The sequence below is a fragment of the Rhinoderma darwinii genome, chromosome 10 (genome assembly GCF_050947455.1).
Source record: "Rhinoderma darwinii isolate aRhiDar2 chromosome 10, aRhiDar2.hap1, whole genome shotgun sequence".
NCBI classification, from domain to species: Eukaryota; Metazoa; Chordata; class Amphibia; order Anura; family Rhinodermatidae; genus Rhinoderma; species Rhinoderma darwinii.
Genome location: NC_134696.1, coordinates 2,418,859 through 2,434,042, shown reverse-complemented (window position 1 = coordinate 2,434,042; position 15,184 = coordinate 2,418,859). Strand labels below are relative to the sequence as shown.

The window sequence follows — 15,184 nt, the reverse complement described above, 5'->3', positions numbered from 1 at the left end:
GGGACACTGTGTAATGCTTCATTTCCCCTGTGGTGGCGCTGCAGGAAAAATTGTCCACAGTGGAGAACCCCTTTAAGAATAGGGGGATATTTACTGTACAAAATGTCTCAGAATTGTTACAAATTGTGACAATAAAAATAAATGGATACATTGCGTGCGCCAAATGATGTTATTTTTATACTTGACCGCTTAGAGGATTTATAAAATGTGTCACGTGCATTAAAGACATGCACCATTTTTGGCATAAAGTATCGGTGAATAGTATCTCAGTTATGAGGTGCCATAAGGAACACGCCTAGTGAGAGGCAGCAAATGTATTATACATTGTGTGGCGTTTTATAATAATCCAGGACACGATGTCGCCGCTGTTCATACAGACATTATATTGACTTATACGATAGATACGAGCAGGTCACGTAGAACGTAGTTCAGGGTAGTTCCTGCTAATAATAACGCAGCGATCAATGCTCTTGGGAGAGACGACCGATATTACAGCCGTAGAACTGACTATAAAAGCAGCAGGTACATTACTCACCAATAAGAGATTTTACTACATCAGGTCAACTAGAGACAGGTGTATGGCCGACTGGCGGGCCTGCTCTACACACCGCGCCACCTCTCATCTCATGACGGAGATGTGGAGGGGATTTTAGCTGAAGTTCAAAAACAATTCCACGTATGAAGTTGTGTAATAGATTTTTGTCAATTAGGTTTTGCAATCAAGATGCTTGTTGAGAAAGGGGCAACACTATAAGAGACTATGGAAAAAAAAATCCGAGATCCTGCAGAAAAGAGCAATATCCTGGCATTGCCCCCTCCCCCGCAGTTTACTGGTACACTAAAAATGTAAACGCTATGATCGTAGCATCATCACCAAGGATCTAGAACAAATTTGAAGCAGGAACAGAGCAGATTTCTATATGCTTGAACCAATCATTTTCTATCAGTTTTCACTCCAAATCCCCCGCTTCTATAAACACGGTCATACAGTGTTTGTCTGGCTGCAGCCACCACTAGGGGGAGCTCCCTGCATTTATGGTAATACAGCTACTGTAACTCCCATAGAGGTGAATAGTGAGAGCACATGGGCGGCCACCACTCCATTCATTCTCCGTCTGGATGCAGCGGCCGCGTGATCACATGGGACAAGGACCGGGGATCCCCGTTCTAGAGATAGGTGCAGGTGCAAGAGATGGGACCCACAGTTCTAAGACCTTTATGACATATCCTGCGGATTTCTATGATGGGAATAACCCTTTAAATGTTGTCCTCCTAATGAGATTCCAGTCCTCATTCAGTAGCAGGAGGACGGGACCTTTATATCAGACATTTATGGGGATAACCCATTGAGTGGATGCGCCCCTGTCCACGCTATATACTCACAGAGTTACTTGTTGGCTAAGAATTGACTTGGAGTCTGTATGGGGATTGTTTCTGATTTCATTTTGTAATCCGCCGTTTGGCGCAGGGTTACTGTGCCATTTCCACCCATTGTCATACGGTAAACAGACGACCGGTGCAGAAAATAAACTGGAGGTTTTGTTCTTATGAATGTAAAACAAACACATTGATAACGCAAGTCACATCCTGTTATTAATGTGATTCATTCTGCTTTCATGCCTTCAGTTCGGATTTCGGATTCCTGGACATTATGCAGTCGTCATGTTTCTTTAAATTCTTATAGCGATCAATATTCCCATATAAAAGAGTTCACAAATGCATGAATATACCAAACCAAACCAATAAAAAGTCACGCATGACAATGACAAGGAGTTCAATAAAAACATCAATGTTTTAATAGGTACGTCATTAAAAAACACAGTAAAAAAACCAGAAAACCACGCACAGACCCACAAATCGGAGGATCACCCTGGTAAACTACAAACCGTGCAATCAAAATACATAAAGTATCAGAGAATAGCGCAAACACCGGATATCTGAAAACATATCAAGAACGTCACCAACAGTAACGACCGGGGTAGAAGGAATCAATCCGCGGGAGAGGGATAACGCCCAGGCTGTAGGTGTAAGACAGAAAGGAAAAGGCAACGTGGGAGAAGAGGGAAAAAATGAAGTACCAGGGGATTCACCACGTACGTACGTTTCGCACAAAGTGTTTTGTCCGGACAAAAATTGGTATACTGTTTTTTTTTTGCTGGATAGAATAACCTAGTAGACTACGCTAATCTAGCCAAAGGCATCCAGTAAAAAAACCGTACACTTTAAAAGGGGTTTTCACAGAATCTAATTATCATCTATGAACAGGATCTGTGATCTTTTTCTGAGTGCTGAGACTTCCATTGATCGTGAGAACGGGGATCGGGCGCCGTACTCAACTGTTTCCATCATTCCCATAGACTGCCCATGGCCACTCCATTCATCGTTTTTCCCACTGCGGTTGAGTAGTGAGGAGGAATGAGGGGCTTGGGAACCCCATTCTCATGATCGACGGGAGTCCCAGCACTGGGGCCCCCAATCAGAAAATTATCGCCTATCCTGTGGATAGGTGATAATTTATGATTCTGGGAAAACCCCTTTAAACTTCTGTTTTGTTTTTTTATGACTGATACCACCGTTAGGCATTCATCAAACGGAGACCATTAAATGCAGTGTGAAAAGAACATTTGCGTCACTCACAAGCAATAATGGAATTAGTTGAACATATACATAATAAAAAGCTCATGACGTGTACATTTAAGGCTTCGTTCATATCCGCGTCATGACATGGGTTCCGTCTGAGCTTTCCATTAGGGGAACCCATGAACGGAGCCCTGACTGAAACAAACGGAAACCATAGGTTTCCGTTTGCATCACCATTGATTTCAATGGTGATGGATCCGGTGCTAATGGTTTGTCACCGTTGTGGAAGGGTTCAGTCGTTTTGACGGAATGAATAGCGCAGTCGACTACAGTATTGATTCCGTCAAAATGACGAAACCCTAAAACGACGATGACAAACTGAAACCATTTGCACCGGATCCGTCACCATTGAAATCAATGGTGATGCAAACGGGAACATATGGTTTCCGTTTGTTTCAGTCAGGGCTCCGTTCATGGATTGCCCTGACGAAAAGCTCTGACAACCTCCGATCAGACATTTTGTCAATCCTTAGATGACACCTTTAAGTTATCCATAGAAAAATACAACCCAAAGTTATTCCATAAGCATGTGATATGTTCTCCTGCCACTTCAGGTCACTCGTCAATGGCCAGAGCTGGACAGATTAGTTCTTTTGTTGGACAGATTAGTTCTTTTGTTGGTCTCAAAAACCTGTGTGGACAAGGAGCATTTCCATGGTGCTGTGTGATGTGATGTCATGTGATCCACCGCACTAAGAATAGTCCAGAAACACATAAATCTGCCACCGATTTACCATCCACACACTTATGAATTTATTTAAAGAGGCTCTGTCACCAGATTTTGCAACCCCTATCTGCTATTGCATGTGATCGGCGCTGCAATGTAGATTACAGTAACGTTTTTATTTTTTAAAAACGAGCATTTTTGGCCAAGTTATGACCATTTTTGTAGTTATGCAAATGAGGCTTGCAAAAGTCCAAGTGGGTGTGTTTAAAAGTAAAAGTCCAAGTGGGCGTGTATTATGTGCGTACATCGGGGCGTTTTTAATACTTTTGCTAGCTGGGCGTTCTGATGAGAAGTATCATCCACTTCTCTCCACAACGCCCAGCTTCTGGCAGTGCAGACACAGCCGTGTTCTCGAGAGATCACGCTGTGTCGTCACTCACAGGTCCTGCATCGTGTCTGACGAGCGAGGACACATCGGCACCAGAGGCTACAGTTGATTACTTCTCATTAGAACGCCCAGCTAGTAAAAGTATTAAAAACGCCCCGATGTACGCACATAATACACGCCCCGATGTACGCACATAATACACGCCCACTTGGACTTTTACTTTTAAACACACCCACTTGGACTTTTGCAAGCCTCATTTGCATAACTACAAAAATGGTCATAACTTGGCCAAAAATGCTCGTTTTTAAAAAATAAAAACGTTACTGTAATCTACATTGCAGCGCCGATCACATGCAATAGCAGATAGGGGCTGCAAAATCTGGTGACAGAGCCTCTTTAACTGCAAAGATGAAAACCAAGATGTTTATAAAGGTCTCCATGTTCAAACAGGTTTTTATGGAGTAGACTGGTCCTCCATATATTCTTATCAAAACCATAAGCGGAGATATCGCACACATGGCGCTGCAAAATGATGGGGAAATAGTCCTTCATTCCCATACAGGATGCAGCAGCCAGTAATAACAAATAATTGTTTGCAGCCATTTTCTGTATTGATATTTGTGCTCTCCGGTTGCCAAGTTTAGATGCAGCTATGATTAATGGCATCAGGAGTGGAGTCCGGGCTTCTATGGTGTAAGTTACATGTATGTCTCTAGGTAAGGTTTAAAGGTTCCAGATTTGCAGACATGGGAGGGGGGGGGGGGGTGCATCTTTCTCAATGGCGTTGTATAAAAGCGCATTGTGTTAGCAAGTGATACAGAGAGCAGTTTTATGGTGTAATAGTTGTGCTCGTTGTACAAGTGTGACCAGATGAACATCAAACTGTCTCCCCGGCTGCAGCTGCATTGAATCTGAGAATCTTGTTAATTCATTTTCTGGAATGAAAAACATCTGTTTATATTGAGGTTTCCCCACCTAGGACCCACTTGACTTTTCATTTGAGATAAAAAGAGAGGAAACTAAAAAAGTGACATAGTCCCCGGCCTCATATATCAATAAGACCGTGTTCACATGGGGCGATAAAGTGCCGGCTCTTAACCCCTTCCCGACATTTGCCGTATCCATTTGACGAATGCATGGCACCAGCTCAGAAGCTGAGCCAGTGCCATCATCGCCGGATCTCAGCGGTGTATTACAGCTGACATCCGGCTGTAATAGCGGGGACCGAAATTAGCTTTGATCCCTGCCAATAACCCCTTAAATGCAGTGGTCAACAGCGATCGCTGCATTTAAGGTGTTTGCAGCTCATCGGCACCCCAGCAATGAAATCGCCGGGGTTCCGGGGGCTGCAATGGCAACCGGAGGCCTAATACTGGCCTTCCGGTCTGCCTAGCACGGAAGCCCTTCAGGCCCCGCCCGATAAGAAGTGATCAAAAAGTTGCATGTACCCCAAAATGATACCAATAATAACTACAGCTCGTCCTGCAAAAAAACAGCCCTCATACCGCTACGTCTATGAAAAATAAAATTAGTTAAGGCTCCAATAAGCCAGGAAATAAAAAATATGCAGTTGTGCCGGCCCGAGGGGAACATTTCTTCTGTTTGAAGAGTCAAATTATCTAAATTAGGGAACGGTGGGGCCCAAACATATCTGCTGGAAGCAAGGGCGCCCGTATTATACCAGGACAACACTTCCCAGCAAAAGTCCCCAAACTGCAGAGGTACAGAGTGTGGATCAAGAGGGGGATAAGAAACGACACCATTTATCAGTGCGACACCGGCCTGTGCAGAAAGGATTCCCCACAGCGTAACAAATATTTATGGGTTATTTTATTGTTTTTTTTACCCTATTATACCACCTGACTAGGCCCCTGATATACTCCGCCCAGCTTACATGTACCCCCACATTATAAACTGAAATACCAGTAACACTCGAAACAAAACTACTACCAAGCAAACCCACGCTCCAAAAGCCAAATGGCGCTCCCTTCCCTCTGAACCCTACAGCGTGCTCAAACAGCAGTTTACTTCCACATATATGGAATCACCATACCCGGGAGATCCCGTATAACAATATTTGGGGTGTGTGTCTCCAGTCGCACCACATATTTGCCACTGAAATGTCATATCTAGGGAAAAATTCAGATTTTTTTACTTTGCATCATCCGCAGCGCAATCATTTATGGAAAAGACGTGGAGTGAAAATGCTCACTATACCCCTTAATAAATGCCTTGATGGGTGCACTTTCCCAAATGGGGTTACTTCTCAGGGGTTTCTTTTATCATCATCAGAGCCTCTGCAATTGTGAGCAAATACTTTGTAAATCGCCAAATTAGGCCTCAATTTCACATGGTATTCTCTCACTCCTGAGCCCTGTCAAATGTCCAGGCAAAAGATTAGTGAAACACAGCATAATAATTAGAGAGCTGTCTTGTTATGGTGGCACAAGCTGGGCACCACACATGGGGCATATCTATGGAAAAAATAAAATTTTCACTCTGCAACATCGAGTGCACACTAATACCTGCAAAACACCTATGGGGTTAACATGCTCACTACACCCCCTAGCTGAATACCTTGAGGGGTGTAGTTTCCAAAATGTGGTCACTTCTAGGGAGTTTCCTCTGTTTTGGTCCCACAGGGGCTTTGCAAATGCTACATAACGACCAGAAACCAATCCAGTAAAATCTACACTCCAAAAGCCAAATGCCGCTCCTTCCCTTCTGAGCCCTACTGTGTGCCCAAACAGCAGTTTATGACCACATATGGGGTATTGCCGTACTCGGGAGAAATAGATTTACAAATGTTGGGGTTCATTTTTTCCTTTATTTGTTGAGAAAATGAAACATTTTAAACTAATGCTACATCTTATTGAAAAAAAGGGATTTGTTTTTATTTTCACTGCCCAATTCTAATAAATTCTATGAAACACCTGTGGGGTCAAAATGCTCACTTCACCCCTAGATGTATTCCTCAAGGAGTGTAGTTTCCTAAACAGCGTCACTTTTTAGGCGTTTTCACTGTTTTGTCCCCTCAGGGGCTTTGCAAATGTGACCTGGTTTCTGCAAACCATTCCTGCTAAATTTGAGCTCCAAAAGCCAAATGGTGCTCCTTCCCATCTAAGCCCTGTCGTGTGTCCAAATAGCTTTTTATGACATGTGGGATATTCTTTTACTAGTGAGAAATTGCTTTACAAATTTTGTGGTGCTTTTACCCCTTTAGTCCTCGTGGAAAATTAGCTAAACCAACATTTTCTTTGAAAAAATTTAGATTTTCATTTTCACGGCCTACTTTCAATAATTTCTTCAATAAACCTGTGGGGTCAAAATGCTCACTATACCCCTAGGTAATTTCCTTGAGGGGTGTAGTTTCCCAAATGGGGTCACTTTTGGAGGATTTCCACTGTTTTGGCACCACAAGAGCCCTTCAAACCTGACATGGTGCCCAAAATATAAAGAATACCCCAAAATCCTCTAGGTGCTCCTTTGCATCTGAGCCTTGTGTTTCAGTCCATTACCGCACTAGGTCTACATGTGGGATATTTCCTAAATCTGCAGAATCTGGGCAATAAATATTGAGTTGCATTTCTCTGGTAAAACCTTCTGTGGTACAAAAACAAAATGGATTACAAATAAATTTCTGCAAAAAAAGGAAATTTGTAAATTTCACCTCTACTTTGCTTTAATTCCTGTGAAACGTCTAAAGGGTTAAGAAACTTTCTAAATGTTTTGAATACTTTGGGGGTGAAGTTTTTAAAATGGGGTGACTTATTGGGGAGTTTCTAATATATAAGACCCTCAAAGCCACTTCACAACTGAACTGGCCTCTGTAATAATTGCCTTTTGAAATTTTCTTGAAAATATGAGAAACTGCTGCTAAAGTTCAAAGCTTTGTAACGTCCTAGAAAAATAAAAGGATGTTAAAAAAAAAAAAAAAAAAAAAAAGAATCCATGCCAATCTAAAGTAGACATATGGGGGATGTTAATTGGCGACAGTTTTGGGTGATATAACGGCCTGTCTTATAAGCAGATACATTCAAATTTAGAAAAATGCACATTTTTGCAATTTTTTGCAAAATTTTGGTGTATTTCACAATTAAATACTGAATGTATCGAGCAAATTCCAATGTATCGAGTAAAGTCCAATGTGTCACGAGAAAACAATCTCAGAATCGCTTGGATAGGTAAAAGCATTCTGGCGTTATTACCACATAAAGTGAAACATGTCAGATTTGAAAAATGAAGGTCAAAAGTGGCCAAAGAGGGAAGGGGTTAGTTAATCACACCCCAAACAAGACTTAAAAGAAACGATCGGACTGCTACAATGTACCGTATGCCTTCTTAGATTTATTTCTATTGGAATTGCATTCATGGTAGGACATGAAAACTGTACGTAATACTAAAATATTGTCTAATTTCCCACTGGAGTAAAGGAAGAGTGACAGAAAAAGCCCCCAGTAAATTGACATAGTGGACTGAAGCTGCTATTATTATTACTGCAAGTATGGATATTATACTCCAGAGCTGCACTCACTATTCTGCTGGTGGAGTCACTGTGTACATACATTACTTATCCTGTACTGATCCTGAGTTACATCCTGTATTATACTCCAGAGCTGCACTCACTATTCTGCTGGTGGAGACCCTGTGAGCATACATTACATTACTTGTCCTGTACTGATCCTGAGTTATATCCTGTATTATACTCCAGAGCTGCACTCACTATTCTGCTGGTGGAGTCACTGTGTACATACATTACATTACTTATCCTGTATTGATCCTGAGTTACATCCTGTATTATACTCCAGAGCTGCACTCACTATTCTGCTGGTGGAGTAACTGTGTACATACATGACATTACTTATCCTGTACTGTTCCTGAGTTATATCCTGTATTATACTCCAGAGCTGCACTCACTATTCTGCTGGTGGAGTCACTGTGTACATACATTACATTACTTATCCTGTACTGATCCTGAGTTATATCCTGTATTATACTCCAGAGCAGCACTCACTATTCTGCTGGTGGAGTCACTGTGTACATACATTACATTACTTATCCTGTACTGATCCTGAGTTACATCCTGTATTATACTCCAGAGCTGCACTCACTGTTCACTGGTGGAGTCACTGTGTACATACATTACATTACTGATCCTATACTGATCCTGAGTTATATCCTTTATTATACTCCAGAGCTGCACTCACTATTCTGCTGGTGGAGTCACTGTGTACATACATTACATTACTTATCCTGTACTGATCCTGAGTTACATCCTGTATTATACTCCAGAGCTGCACTCACTATTCTGCTGGTGGAGTCACTGTGTACATACATTACATTACTTATCCTGTACTGATCCTGAGTTATATCCTGTATTATACTCCAGAGCTGCACTCACTATTCTGCTGGTGGAGTCACTGTGTACATACATTACATTACTTATCCTGTACTGATCCTGAGTTATATCCTGTATTATACTCCAGAGCAGCACTCACTATTCTGCTGGTGGAGTCACTGTGTACATACATTACATTACTTATCCTGTACTGATCCTGAGTTACATCCTGTATTATACTCCAGAGCTGCACTCACTGTTCACTGGTGGAGTCACTGTGTACATACATTACATTACTGATCCTGTACTGATCCTGAGTTATATCCTTTATTATACTCCAGAGCTGCACTCACTATTCTGCTGGTGGAGTCAGTGTACATACATTACATTACTTATCCTGTACTGATCCTGAGTTACATCCTGTATTATACTCCAGAGCTGCACTCACTATTCTGCTGGTGGAGTCACTGTGTACATACATTGCATTACTTATCCTGTACTGATCCTGAGTTACATCCTGTATTATACTCCAGAGCTGCACTCACTATTCTGCTGGTGGAGTCACTGTTTACATACATTACATTACTTATCCTGTACTGATCCTGAGTTACATACTGTATTATACTCCAGAGCTGCACTGACTATTCTGCTGGTGGAGTCACTGTGTACATACATTACATTACTTATCCTGTACTGATCCAGTCTATTATATTCTTTACCATTTTCTATTTATGTTTATTTTTATTCTCTGCAGTGAAATAATCCACTGTCTTTAGCTGGAAACCACCAGTAAGTTTTGTTGATGGATACTTTTCATATTAGAGGTCATAATGAACCGTGGGTCTGACCAGCTAATTAACACCTTAAAGGGGTTTTCCCACGAGGGATATTTATGACATATCCACAGGATATGTTATAAATGTCGGATAGATGCGGGTCCCACCTCTGGTACCCGCACCTATCTCTAGGTCAGGCCCCATAACTCCGTTCTACCTCAGTGTGTGTCAGCTGATTTCCGACCATGAAGGTGAAAACAGCGTAGCTCGCTGAGCTACGCTGTTTTCGTAAGCCCCATAGAACTGAATGGTAGTTACGAAAACTTAACTGACATTCACTACTATAGGAGTTACGGAAACAGCGTAGCTCAGCGAGCTACGCTGTTTTCGTAACTCCCGACCATAAAATCAGGAAGTAGGCGGAAGTCAGCGATAGCAGACAAAGCTAGAACGGTGGTTTTAGGGGCCCCCGTTCTAGGGGCCCCAGAGGTGGGACCCGCATTTATCTGACATTTATGACATATCCTGTGGATATGTCATAAATGTCCCTCGTGGGGAAACCCCTTTAACACTCAATGTAACTGGATGATATAGTAGGTTTTCTTATGTTTGCCAAATTATTTAAATACTCATGTTTCTTGAGCTGTACAGTTATGATTAAAATAAACATAGGATCACAATAAGATCTGTCAACAGCACATAGCAAAAAAAACAACACGTTTTTATTTCCAGACTGTGCAGAAAAAAACACACTGAAAAATAAGTTAATGGAACAAATCATGTAATAAAGATAAAGGACACTGCTGACTGTAGAGCTAATGTTACTCTTGGCCAGGACGTCACTTTACGTCTGCAGAAAGTCCTCCCTGCTTCAGTGGAATATATCTCCATGCTAATGTGCAACCTCCGACTCATATCCTCAGCTCTGGCTGTGATCATTTATTTACATGATAGGAAAACCGGGACACAAGAAATCTTCTCCTGTATTCACGGATAGGTGTCCTGACGATCCCGCACAATACACGACAGAGATTCTACATCCGAAATCAGCTCAGGACCCTTCACTGTGTCACTAATATTAACCTCAGGGCCAGACTTCCCAAGACACCCCCTGTCCATATGCACTATTAGGGTGTACTCACACTGGACGAATGAGCTGTGGAATTTCTGCAACGGATGTCATTGCGGAAGACCCACAGCGAATTACCTTTACAGCAAAGAATAGGCACCTACTACAGGCTGATATTGGACAGTCTCTATAGCTGTATAGATAACCGAACACAGTAACCTTATACTACAGTAACAGCTGTTCATCTATCACTACTGACAACCTGCCTGTATATCATGTGTGAGAGGTTGTCACAGCCCCGCCCCCTGTTACTGACATCACTGATATATAATATAATGACATTGTGATCAGACATGAGATCCACACATCTTATATACAGTAGCAGCTATTCATCTATTACTACTGACAACCAGCCTGTATACCATGTGTGAGAGGTTGTCACAGCCCCGCCCCGTCACTGACATCACTGATATATAATATAATTACATGTGATCAGACATGAGATCCACACATCTTATATACAGTGACAGCTATTCATCTATTACTACTGACAACCAGCCTGTATATCATGTGTGAGAGATTGTCACAGCCTCGCCCCGTTACTGAGAGGTTGTCACAGCTCCGCCCCTGTTACTGACATCACTGATATAATATAACTGCATTGTGATCAGATATGAGATCCACACATCTTATATACAGTAACAGCTATAACACCTATTACTACTGACAGCCAGTCTGTATATCGTGTGAGAGGTTGTCACAGCCCCGCCCCCTGTTACTGACATCACTGAACAGTAATTTGTTCTGGATTTAAGTGCTGACCCATAACAATACTAATTCCAGCCAAAAACTATGGGGGATTGGGTGGACACCCAAAAAGTTTCAGGTGTAGCGTATACATCATGTCACTGCAAGCTTTGGGCCGGATATTCACCACCCAATTATCTTACTATGTAGTGTCTGATTGGCAGGGAGTTCGATCCAAATCAAACAAGTTGTATATAACTCCCAAGACATAGGCAGAAGACGCCGGTTTCTTCCCATTTAACACCCCTGCTGGATTGTACATTATATAGTTTTTCCACAACAGTTGCAAAGAATGTAAATAAAGCCGAGTTCGGGGCAACATCTGGATCCCATGTTTGCTGCTTCCAGCTCCAGACTGAGTAAGAGGAGAGCTGTTACCTCCATCTGTCAGATTTCCAGCCCCTCGCAAGTCAGCGGATTGGATTCATTTCCAGAGAACGTGCTGGTTACGTGACCTTTCTGCAAGGATGACAAAACTGATGTAGAAGAAGGAGATTATTTATCTGAGCACGCTCCTCACATAGCTGCTGGAGGGAGGCCTGGAAACATGCACTATAGTCATTATCCCAGAGAAATACTTCTACATTGTGACGGAATTATTTGGTGAACCTCGTAGAAAATGAAGTTAATGAAAAGATATTTAATAAGACAAATGTTATTACGTGTTCCATCAGCACAGCTGGCTTTACACGTAGCGATTCCTCATCCCATTTGAGCAGTTTTTCAGGGTTGCGTGCACTATTGAGTGTTTTCGATAGACCATTGTTAATAAAAAGGACAATGAAATCGAAACCTAATTGTTCCTTTACACAGGGTCGTACAATAAGGGTATGTTCACACGCTTAGCAAAATACGTCTGAAAAACCGGAGCTGTTTTCAAGCAAAAACAGCTCCTGATTTGCAGACGTTTTTCGCGGCGTATTTTACGGCCGTTATTGGAGCTGTTTTTCAATGGAGTCAATGAAAAACGCCTCCAAAAATTTCCCGAGAAGTGACATGCACTTCTTTTTCGAGGCGTCTTTTTACGAACGGATTTTGACAGTGACGCGTAAAATTAAGCCTCGTGGGAACAGAACACCGTAAAGCAGTGGGCAGATGTTTGGAGGCGTAATGGTGCCGTTTTTTCAGGCGTAATTCGAAGCGTAAACTGCCCAAATTACGTCTGAAACCACTGCGTGTGAACATACCCTAAAAGTTTGTAATTTAAAGAAACTGCTTTTCAAATGAAAATTTTCAGCAGAAGAGAGATTTCTGATGCCGATTTTTTGGCTTTCTGGCGATTCTGTAAACTGTATACAACTGTAACAAACCCTCAGCTGTGAAAAGTGTTGTGTCTGCATGGGTTCCCCACCTCTTGATGTCAACTGCTTAAGTGCTGGCGGTCATCTAGACCCAGCACAGTCCTAGCAGAATGGTCACTATACCACGTGGCTGAATTCCCGTCACTGCGTGCAGCCCCAGATATGGTGGGAAAACAGAACATTTTTAAAATGATAGAATCAAATAAAAAACAAATAAGGAAAACACTACTTCCCCCTAAAAACCACCCCACCAGACATTGCCGTAGCACCAGCACCGACCCAATTACCCTAAATTGCACATGTAATTTATCCGAATAAAAGTTAAAAAACCGCAAACTTAAAAAAAAAAAAAAAAAGACGTATTGTGACTTTTGCATTTTTACGTCGTTTTTTGTGCTGTTCCCGCCGCTTACTTATTAAAAAGAGTGGGCGAAGCTTAGCAGAAGGGGACAAGCCGTGATAAGTTTACCGTAACAAATACCAGAAGCTGGTGTCAATTATGGCACAAATCCACACCAGTTCATGGCTGGCTTAGAATTTACTTTCTAGCGCACGGACGGCCAGAGAAGTTCCTAATTTATTAAGAGGTGTGTGCCTCTTAACAAATTAGGTGCATCTTACGCAAGCAATCTTTCTATTAGACTGGTGTATAAAATGCCAGTTCCAACAAACTAAAAAGGCAAATGTGATCGAACAGCAAGCAGAGGTCTTGAAAAATGCTAACAAATCAAAACACAAAATCTATTAATAAGTTGCACGACACAGAAGTTAAGATTCGTTGACTTATAACTGGTTTGGCAGTTTTCCGAATACTTTGAAGACGCCGGATTCCCACCGTCTCATCTTCTTTGCAGGATGGGGAACCTCCTCCCCATTCAGCTGCTACTTTCTTCCAAGTTCGACTCCTTTTATCCTGATATTCACACCCTAAACTCCACCTAGTAATAGATTATAATCTCCCCTGACAGCATGGAACCTGTCACATACATTTCATGAAACAGAGCTACCTGTCCCGTACAGTAAGAGTAAGGTGTGTTCCCCATTAATAGTATTCTAAAAGTATACCCCATACCATGTCTAATCATTAGCAAATATTATGTAAATCAGTCGTTTGGAAGAGTCATGTGTATCCATCAGCTCGGGAAGCAACTCCACCTTCATCTAGTTGATTGGCACATCCGTCCTCAGAGGCTGCAGACGGGAATTGGGCAGAAATAAGGCTGTCAATCAAGAAGTGAAAGGCGGAATGACGCAGACCAGCTAGTTTACATACGGCGCGTCCGCTCTTAAAAATATACCTCATACCTGTGCAATTCCTATTTAAAGAAACAATTAATGGTGATCGACTATCACTACTTTAGTTTACATGACAAGCCTAGCGGTTTGGGGGCAGAAACGAACGTGACAGGTTCCCCCAATCCCAGGTGATCACTGCATAACAGAAAAAGGAGTATTCTCCAGACATTTATTCTCCAGACGTGTATGGCTGAAGAAAAGACACGTGACAATCAAGATTTACGGAGTATTCCCAACTCCAAAGGACATGCCATAAATATTTTAGGCTCTGCTGACATCTGTGTCGGAGACTCACTCCATTGCAATTCCAGCGAAAAAATCTGGAAGAAATAGTACAGCATGATACACTATTTTCTCCGGTATAAAGACGGACACCCTCGCGGAAACCCAACGGAACCCATTTAAGTCAATGGGTTCCACTGGGCGCCGTTAGTGTCTGTGATGCAATGGCACTAGCACTTCTATAAGCTCAGCACGATTGTGAAGTGCTATAGATGCAGGTCCAATATGCCATAAATGTCGGAGTTGTGAATACCCATTTAATCTTGGTGGCTGTCTATCCATTCTTCAGCCTCATATGTGTACACTGCGCATGGTAGGAGTCCTTATATTAACTAAATATCACAGTCATACTTTGGAGTTCTCGTTATTGTGCTAGGACTAGATGACTGAAGACAATACACTAGTTTCCTGCTGCGTACGGGTTATCTAGTAGTGCCCGGTCGCTGCTGCATGATTATCGTGTAAAGCCTCGTCTGTGTGTACAGATTACTGTTAGAAAGATTTCAATCGTTTGTATAGATAATTTTATTTTAAATGCACAAAACTTTGAAGTATCAGGGTATGTTCACACGCTTAGCAAAAAACGTCTGAAAATACGGAGCTGCTTTCAAAGGAAACCA

At 42.0% G+C, this 15,184-nt stretch overlaps 1 protein-coding gene across 6 annotated transcripts in view; it reads right to left on the bottom strand.

The window, feature by feature from the left end:
* The window catches only part of ETS1 (ETS proto-oncogene 1, transcription factor), a 211,351-nt gene that overhangs the window by 127,738 nt on the left and 68,429 nt on the right, over positions 1–15,184 (bottom strand). The window lies entirely within an intron of this gene.